This window comes from Lutjanus erythropterus, chromosome 16, assembly GCF_056507025.1.
Source record: "Lutjanus erythropterus isolate fLutEry1 chromosome 16, fLutEry1.hap2, whole genome shotgun sequence".
Lineage (NCBI taxonomy): Eukaryota > Metazoa > Chordata > Actinopteri > Lutjaniformes > Lutjanidae > Lutjanus > Lutjanus erythropterus.
The window spans coordinates 15680646-15690538 of NC_139332.1; the positions used below are offsets into that span (position 1 = coordinate 15680646).

At 39.2% G+C, this 9893-nt stretch overlaps 1 protein-coding gene across 1 annotated transcript in view; it reads right to left on the bottom strand.

Moving 5' to 3' along the window:
- The window catches only part of rftn1a (raftlin, lipid raft linker 1a), a 36888-nt gene extending 28725 nt beyond the window's left edge, over positions 1-8163 (bottom strand). The window contains exon 1 of the mRNA XM_084739722.1: positions 7867-8163. The gene's annotated coding sequence lies outside the window, so the exon portion shown is untranslated. The remainder of the gene's footprint in view (positions 1-7866) is intronic.
- Positions 8164-9893: the final 1730 nt, after the last annotated feature.

Sequence of the window (9893 nt, forward strand, 5' to 3'; positions counted from 1 at the left end):
CCTTAATCACCTCTTTCTCTTTGGCCTCTGCTCCTGCTTCTGTCTGTCATCCCTGATGAGGACGACTGCCTTCTTTCTATTGGTACAATGGCCCTGATTAGTCTGACGGCAAAACTCTTTTTTTTGTGTCCATCTGATTACAAGAACTCACAACCTTGCCTGTTTCATTATCTTGATTTTTACTTTCACTACATCCATCCACTATTATAGAGAGGCAAAGCCCATCACAGGGGCTGTACGAGGTGTATGCCTGCACAGGCCCTCGCGCCTTTATAGGCCCTTGAATCTGATGCAAATGGGATGAAAATCAAAGTGAATATATCCCAGCCCCAGAGCATGCATAATGGACTTCTTTATGAGAGTGAGAGTGAACCCTCCTAACTGGAAGAGAGGCAAACAAGCCAGCAAGTGAGCAAACAGCTGATTGCTTTAGGTTTTCCCAATGAGGATGGCCTAACCTGCTCCATGTGTCAGCAAACAGGCTATTTGATATGTCGCCTCTTTAAAAAAAACACTTCCCCTGGTTCTATTTTTGTGATGTTTTGCACACTTGCTTTTCCTCCAACATATTTTATCTGGTCAAAATCAATGCTGACATCCTTGAAGTTACTATTTCCCCCCCATAAAAGCAGTCAACACTGACAATGGGAAACTTATTATCAATGCTGAGAAGCAGCACCTTTTATATGATCCGCAGCAGTCTTTTTATGTGAATAGCCTCAAAATGGACAGGGTTTGGAAGGAAAGCAGTAAGCCACTGGGAGTTACAAGTAGGTAAACTGTCCTCCAACTATAGAGATATAAGACTGACTTCAGAAAATTACATGAGTTAGACACTAAATACAATAATACAATAGACAAACTCATCTGCAGAGGGATAAAATTGCAAGCTGCACTGCGGCAGCATTGCTCGTACTATAGCTGGACAAAAATATACTACACCGAGAATATGTATTAAGTAATGCAGTAGAACTAAAATACATGCATGTGTCCTGTGATTCATGCATATGCATGTGAACAGGGCCTCACACCCCCATACAATGGTACTGCCTTCCACTGTGCCCCGTGGGACCTTCTTTCTGGAAAAAAAAAAAAAAGAAAAAGAAAAAAGAAAGAAAAAAAAAAGCAAATGGTAGTCTTTTGCAAGAGGTTTGTCATAGTTTAGTAGTTTTGTGTGAATAATACTAAATAAGGGAAAGACTAGTAATTGATGTTTGTTGCAGTTTGAGGTGTCTTGTCAACAGTTTTGGAGACGTCTCTCTCATGATGGTGGCTTATGGGAAAGACGCTTTGTGTGCCACAGGGGAATTTTTCACTTCAATATCATGAGTGGCCACTAGGAATAATTTGGAAGCAAGGAAGCAATTTGTCTCAGTTCATACAATACATCTAAGGTTTTATCCAGCGACTCCTGGTCCTTTTATCAGCAAGGAAGCGAAAAAATGACCAAGACACGTTGCTAGTGTGACTACATCCTGGTACAAACTCTACTCTATCCATCTCCATCCTTCCTGTCATTACACTATAATGTTAAATTATGCCCCTCCACACTCCTCACCTACAAGCCACCCAGCCTCCCAGCCCTCACCAGCCTCTGTCCATCCAGTCCTTCTGTCTGGTGTCTCAATGAGTTTTCACAGCCCAAGTGCTCCCCTGCTGAGCATCTTAAGTCCCATAAAACTATTACAATGTCTCCAGACAGCCAGACAGCCAAGTAGGCCGTGTTATGACTCAGTTAGTGCATGTAGATCCACTCCCAAACATTTTCCCTCCAGGGCTGTGCTTTAATGTGCTCTGTCTGCGACAGGGACAAAGGGCAGGTTAAAGTGGGGATGTTTATCAGGCTTCACCTCTGGCTGCTTAGGAGGGAAAGGGCAGTCGAGGGTGACGCATACGGTACGATGGATGAGAAGGATGTAGTCAAAATCTGATAATGATGATGACATTCTTATAATTTTGTTATGTTACTGACATGATACGACTAGTCTTTATTAGAAACAAACATGAAAATAAATGAATCATTTTCTGTTTTGCTTCACAATAGTTTCCTGCATTACCCAAATGAAAGTAGTTTATTCTTTTATATCACTTAAAATGTTATTAAATGGATGGCAACAAAGATTATGGAATGAAAGTCAGATTATATTATGAATTTCAGAACATCTTCAATGAAAGTCGCAGAATATGGCATGAAAGTCAGAAAATATGGCATGAAAGTCAGAAAATATGGCATGAAAATCAGAAAATATGGCATGAAAGTCAGAAAATGTTGAATGAAAGTAATAGAATATAGTAGCCTGGGTCCAGACCTTCAAATCTGTCTACTCCACTGAGTTGGCTGCTTCTCTGAACATGGAAATGAGGTGACAGTTCAGTCTGATATCAGGTTAAGAATATGGAATAAAAGTCTGAGAATATGGAGTAATAGTATAATAATAGGGAAAGACAGAAAGGTCAGGAGTGTCATTTGCACCCTTTTATCAGTTAGTATTTCCTTAGATCCTCTTTCTTACCCTTTCCTTAGCCCCGGTATTTTAATACAATTTCTACCTTATCCCAATGCAAATTACAGCAATCACATTCATTCATTGTTCTTATTCATCTTTATGCATGATGCATTATGCAGTGGTAAAAAATCATAACAATTTGGAATGACTTGCTTACCATTTTGCTTGTGGCACTTTTGCTCTTAAATAAAACCTGACTGGTTCTAGTCGTGGTCTCGACAAGCCTACAGCTCCACTGTTTGATCCAACATCAGATCACCATTTTCATTGAACACTGACGGTTCAAAACAAAGGCCTCGCTTTAACAGATGAACTCTTGTCTGTGAGGTTTAGAAACAGATCTTTGTAATTGGACACAACATGGAATGAAAAATCAAGGTGGTTGTAGTAGCAGAGAATCTCCAGTGTCTTCAAGACTCGAGGCCTTTTTCTCTACATGTTGACTTCAAACAGAATCCTTCACTTGCTCTCACACATACAAACAGGCAGAAAAAGGCCTTGACAGCGAAAAACATCCATTAAACGGAGAGAGACGGGAGAGAGAGACAGATGAAAGGAGTGGAAACGGGAGAATGGAGTGGAGACGAAGACAGACGGGGAGCGGCAGAGGGCTTCTCATTAGAGAATCTCTTGTAACGGAGAGTTTTGAAATGACAGCGGATTTACGCGAGAGCATAATCCGTCGGCGCCATGCCACTGCTCTGTTACCTCCTCGTGCCACTCGGGGGGGGGGGGGTATGTCTGCTTTCCAAGAAGTGCAGCAGAGGGAGAGCTACAGGCGGGCACAGGCTTGGGAAAACTCACAGTCAATATAGACAGAACCATCAGGGAGGCTCTCCACTAGTGCCAAACGTTCATTCATATTTTTAGTCTCCTCCTAGTGAACACTTCAGATTATGACATTGTCTTCTATAAATAATCTGCAATGTAAATGACAAATATACATTTAAACCCACAAATCCCGATCCACTGCTGAGCTGACCAGTTACAGGTTACAAGGCTGTTCTGATGAAAGTTTTTTTTTTTTTTTTTTTTTTAGAAATAAATCAATCCATTTTGCCCAGAGAACTAACAAGAACCTTTCTTTAGCCATCTAATATTTGAAGGTTATTTGAGGTGAAGGTAAGTAAAGTGCTGCTGCTATGGTTACATTCAACTGACTATACACTGAGTACTGAGGAAGAATGACTATACTAGATGTTCCAAAAAGAGATGTTAATCATTAATTGATCAATCACTCTGAAGAATTTAATTTAATTTGTTTTGAGCTGCCTTTTTAGTCTAGATATACCAGTAATTGCAACCCATTTGACATTTTTTTGTTGGGCAGATACATTTGTCGAACAAGGACCACAGAGCTGATGGAGCCTTCAAACAAACCTTAAACTGAAAAAGATCTTATTTTTAATGATTAAGCAATTATTAATTGTTAACATGTTCAATTATCAGTTGAGGAAAATGCACAAAATTTGCTGAATACGGCCGAAATGAGGTGGCTTTTTAAGACCAAAACTCAATATGTTCCTGTACTGCAATTTCTTATTTATCAGCCACTGTATAAACCCATACTGTATCTGCAATAAGCCAGTAAAAGGCCAATATATTGGCCAATTTAACAACCGAGCTCTAGTCCCAATAGAATAGTTTTACCTGCCTGTGGTGATGATATAAGTGCACTTTAAAGCATCCCAATAATAAGGGGCTCAGCAGAGAAAATGCCACTCTGCTTGTAGTGCATTGTCTTTTATATACAGCATGTCTCCACAACACTGTCTCCTATGACATACGGTCGTAACAAATCTACATTACCATTAACAATTGAGGCTAATGCAAGAAGTAGTCTGGCATTAAGAAAAACATGTGGAGATCAGAGTACATAGGTGTATATTGTCAAAGCAAATTGTCAGACCATTAACATAATGATTCCCTAACCAAAAGCAAGTGGTTCCAGTAGCTGGTTCTTTGCCACACCTTAACCAGTTCAACTGCCACAGGTGGCTAGTTTTTCAGTATGATCATTTTGTTACTTTACTGTTTCAGGGTCTTGAGTGAGCTGTTATCAGAAGGCCCAGAATTTCTATTACCATTGTTGACTACAGCTACTGTATGCCCGGAGGATGAGTGTTTGCTGCATGTCATACAGTAGTTGTGTTCATTTCTGCACATGATGCACTAAACTGATTTATAGCAAGGATCCCCAAATAAAACTGTCACTGCTGGCTTCCAGTCTCCTTTATTATGAGACTTTATGGGACTGCTTGGAAGCCATAATTCATGCTGCTTGTGAGTATGCTTTCTATGCACTGAATTTTTAGCCTATTAACAGTGTTTGGCTGAATTAAGTCACTTTTTATAGTTGAAAAACGCAGAGGTATGGCGATAAAAACGGTCGCACTAGCATCAAGATCTTGTATCATATTGTATGTGATTCACTGAATTTCAAAATTAGAGGTGACAGACAGAGTCCTGGTGGGCTTCCCTCCCACTGGGCTGGAGCTCCACTCACTTTCTATCCAAGGATGGGGTATGCTGATAATGGAGAAAGGGAAGGACAGGAGGAGAGAGAAGGAGGGGGGCAACAGGAACAGACAGAAAAAGCAAGGAAGACAGACAGAGAGCAGACTGGGAGCATGTCAAGTTGCCTGGAGGGAGGTGTGATTCCCCCAAGCAACAGAGTAATCACCTCAAACAGTGTTTTAATGAGGCTGCATGGGGAGGATAAAAACAAATTATGACATTGATGTATCGGTTTGCTCATGCAGCTCCTTTGCACAGCCTATTTTGCTCTAAAAAAGAACAGTTTTGAACAAAGGCAGACCAATTGGACTACTGGGGCATCAATTCACTAAACCCTGGAGAGGGCTCTGAAGGTACTTGAATCCATCATTTAACATTTTAGACTAAAGAGCAGGGATGTAATGATAGCAAAAACTCAAGGTAAGATAATACCAAAATAAAAAGTCATATACCTGATTTATTACGATATTAGTGGGATAGTTTGGATTATTTGAAGTGGGGTTGTATAAACTACTTAATGATGCTGGTGAACATGCGCCCAGTTTGGGGAAATATAGAGGGGCACCAGAACCCAAGATCAGGAACATACTGCTGGGGACAGGGTCAGCAACAAATGGCATTTTAGCCACTTACAAAAAGTTTAAGTGTACGATATATTTTGAAATTTTTCACTGCTTTACTTTGCTGTCATACAGCCTTTTCTGACACAAAACTGGGATTATATAAGCCAAATATCACTCTAACCAACTAGACTTCAAAATCAATCATTGTCTGACTTTGGTGAATCCAAACCAATCTTTTAAAACACCAAAGTCACATTATAACACAAAAAAAACCTAACTGATGGAGGAGGCAGTAAACCAAAAATAATCCAAATATACCTTTTAATAACTGACAACTTGAATAAAAATAATTTATTAAATAATAAATCTGATGTGCAAACCTTCTACTGTTTTCACAAACTTTGTTTTTTCATTTAGTTTACCAAAGTGCATCTGCATAACAAAGGTAGCCAGCCATGACCTTAACATGTAATCTAATAATAATGCAATAGGTATCATCACAGTCTGGTATCGACGTTGGAAGATTTGTTAAATTTTAACAAGAGGGATGGACCTGCTTCATTTTGTTCACCAGCAACTAGTGAACTGAGTCATGGACGACTCTTGTAGCTGTGCACTTAAGAGAATATTCAAGGTCCAAGACGAAACTGACAGAGGGACGGGACTCTGAGGAAAAAAAGCCTGCTATTTCAGCACCATGGACAGCACCATGGATCTATCATTATATAGTCCAGTTAACCTACTGGTATTTCAGAGCTATGGTCAGGGCCACAGATTGTGATTGCACAAACCTCATTAAGATGAAGGACAAACGGGCCTCATGCACATTTGTTTTCCTATTTTTCTTTTATATTTGTTCTTACAAAAAGCAGTAAGAAGAAAATAAGAAACTCATGAATAGTATTCAAATAATGTGCACTGACAGCCAAGTCTGTTCTTACCATAGGATATTCAGTTTACTGTCATAAATGAGTAAAATAATGAAAATATTCACATTTAAGAAGCTGAAATGAGAGAATTTTGACTTTTTACATTAAGTATAAACCCAACCATAGTAATTTAATAATTGCTAAATAATCGATTAATCGTTGCAGCTCTAAATGCACATGTCAGAAAATTTTCACTTAACATAAGAAAACACCACAATAAATTCAAAGAAGGGCAGAGGACAGAAGTGCTGTGTGTAAACCACAAATCAATAAGACACTGACTTTTGACAATGTTTGAAACTCAGAAAAAAAGAGTAAAAGAAGGGTAGAGGAAAACAAATTATACCTAAAGATGGCAGACAAAAGAAACCAAAACTTTTTTAACTGACAGGGATAACAAGTGTTCCCAATCTTTTTGCATCACTGGTACAGGTGGTGTAATGTAAAAAGCTGCTCTTATGAGGAGTAAGAATAACTGATCACTTGTACAGAATCTTAACCCACTGTTTGCATGAACGATATGATAAAGTGGATGTCACTCACCACTAATAAGTGCTTTTTTCAAATAGATTTCCAAGCTAAATGGTGAGCAGCGCCCATACATACAGACACAGGCCTGCCCATGTAACTAATTGATGCCCCGTGCATTTTGTGAGTGCAGCCTTGCTTGAAATTACATGTTTCTAGGTTTCCTTTTTTCCCTCTTTGGCGCGTTCAACCTCAACCTTTCTCCACACTCAGCCAACACGTGGCTGCTGCTGCTGCCCGTTAACGCCGGTAGTTTAGTGAACGGGAAATGATACATGACAGGTCGCTTACGCACCAAATCCTTCTCCTTTTGACACACACACACACACACACACACACACACACTCCATCACCCCCTCTTCCATCTGCGCTCGGCACATTTACTCCGTCACGCATATCTTGAGTTCACTTCAACCTGTGACAGTGAGCAGAGGGGCTTATTCATTTCGTTCCGCCACGAATACAAATGGCACACAACATCACACAAATCAAACGACTGGCTGCTGGATGTCTAAACCAAGACGATTTTTCTCTCTGTCACAAGTGTTTTATTGTGAAAGGCCAAACCCAAACACTCCCCCGCGAGCCCGACTTTAATTTTGGAGGGCATTTATCCGACGTTAACTCTCTTTAAAGTTTTATAAAAGCTTCAAATCTCATATTCCACAGTGAGAACGAAAAACACGCAGAAATAAGAGAGACACGCGACATTTAGGAATACCGCATTTAGTTTTGGCCAAGACGTATCTAAATGTCAACAAAATATTCCAAAGTAGATGTAAAAAAAAATAATTATTTTGCAGATATGAGAGTTAAACTCACCAGTCAAGTCGTTCCCACTGTGGGTGAAGTGCGCGCTGAACTGTCGATGTGCGTCCCTCCTCTCTGTGATGTCTTCACTGTCTGTCTGTCCCCGTCACGGCTCAGATAACTGCGATCCAAATGGGAAGAAAACATGAATCCTCCATTTAAAAACTACAACTGACTGACTGCTGCTGCTGCTGAATCTCACGGGCAGCTCATGATAATAAACACTCCGTCTACCTCTCTGTCACCAGCGTGTGTGAAGAGGAGAGGGCGGTTTGTGCACATCCTCCTCTCTCCTCCGTGTTGTCTCTCACTCGCTGCTCTCCAAGGCTGGATACTCTCAAACACTCTGAACCGATCCTACTGTAGACTTTACAGCTGGGTCGCACCTAAGAATCGTTGTTTAAAATCATGGTTTAACTTTTTAATTGCGTTTTACCAAACTTTAAAACCAAGTTGCACCAACAAAGATTAATAGTTCATTGCTTGCTTACCAAATAAATAAATAAATAAATAAATTCAGGTGCTGTCGTGACCTACTAAGTGTAAAACTTAACAAGATATTTTTAATAAACAGCTAAACATTTACAACATTACACTGTTTGCCACCCAACAATAGCTAAAATGTTAAAATGTTACAGGCTAAAAAGTTAGCAAAATGTAGCACTGTTTGAACGCTAACGTTAGCTAAACGGTTAGCAAAACGATGTCTACTAGCTAACAGTAGCTAAATAGTTAACAAAATGATATATTGTTTGCTAGCTAAAGGTAGCTAAAAAGTCAAGGAAACATTAAATTATTTTCAAGCAAGCTAAAAGTTAACCAGTTATACTACTCACAATGGCTGCATAAATTTCTCCTTTTTGTTGACAAATTAACAGAGTAACATTCTTTATTTTGCTCATTTCATCTCATCATGACTGCCATTTAAAAAATTAAACCACCTTGAGGTTAAATGTAAAGGTAATGCTGGATGACATTTAAATTTGTTTAAAGGTTTAATGCAACAGAATTTAATTTAATTTAGATATACAGTAAGATAAATCTAAATACATGTTTACAGTTAATCTTTCTTAATTTGGAGCTTCTGTGCCAAGCCATCACAAGTAGGCTGGGAATGAGGCTATAGCTAACTAGCAAACAATAGAACTTTAGCTTTTGAAAATATAACATCTAGTAAACTTTTTGGCTAGCTCTCTAACAATATATTATTTTTGTTTTATCTACTTTTTAGCTAGCTAGCAAACAATGAAACAATTTGTTAATTTTTCAGATAGCATTAACCCCCCCCGTTTTTATATTTGCTGTCCTCACAGCCCTCTAATTCTTATTAATAAACTCTGCAATTTACATCAAACTGGTCCCATATAGAAGGGAAACCCAAACCCACAAAAGATCTTGTAAGAGTGATCATTTTCAGCCACACCACAAATTCTTCCAACCATAACTGAGTGTTTTTGGTTCTTCAGCCTACCAAGATCTTAAACACAGCACATTAAAAACATGATTAGTTTGTACAACGCATACAAGTCCCACTAAACTCAGATTCACTGAACTTAGATTGCTTTTTTATTGTGCAGTGGAGCTCTGCTTTATTTTAAATATGAATTTACTTACTTTAAACATAAACCTTATCTCAGATTAAATGTATCTTTGTTGGTGTAATCCATTGAACGATCCCAGTGATGATGAAATTATTAGATAAATCTCAGCAGACATGAATGAGGAAAGACTTAAGCTACTTGCACTGTTTGCAGATATTTTTGCTCCACTGGTAAAGTAAGTTTTTAAGCTCAGTCTGTTAGTCACACGTGGCAGATGTGGGTCTCCCATTAATGTTATTGAGGTTGGAGGTGTTTGTTTTTTTCGAGGGTCTCCTTTAGAAAATTCATATTTCATAAGAAGCTATCCAGACTTATCCATAATTCAGAAACGTCTGACTGGGGGTGTAGGTGGGTGGGGCTGTTGGGTGGTCGAGGGCTGGACAGGACACCCTGGGGAGCCCAGTCGCACCACCAGACTGTGACAAAAACAAAACGGTC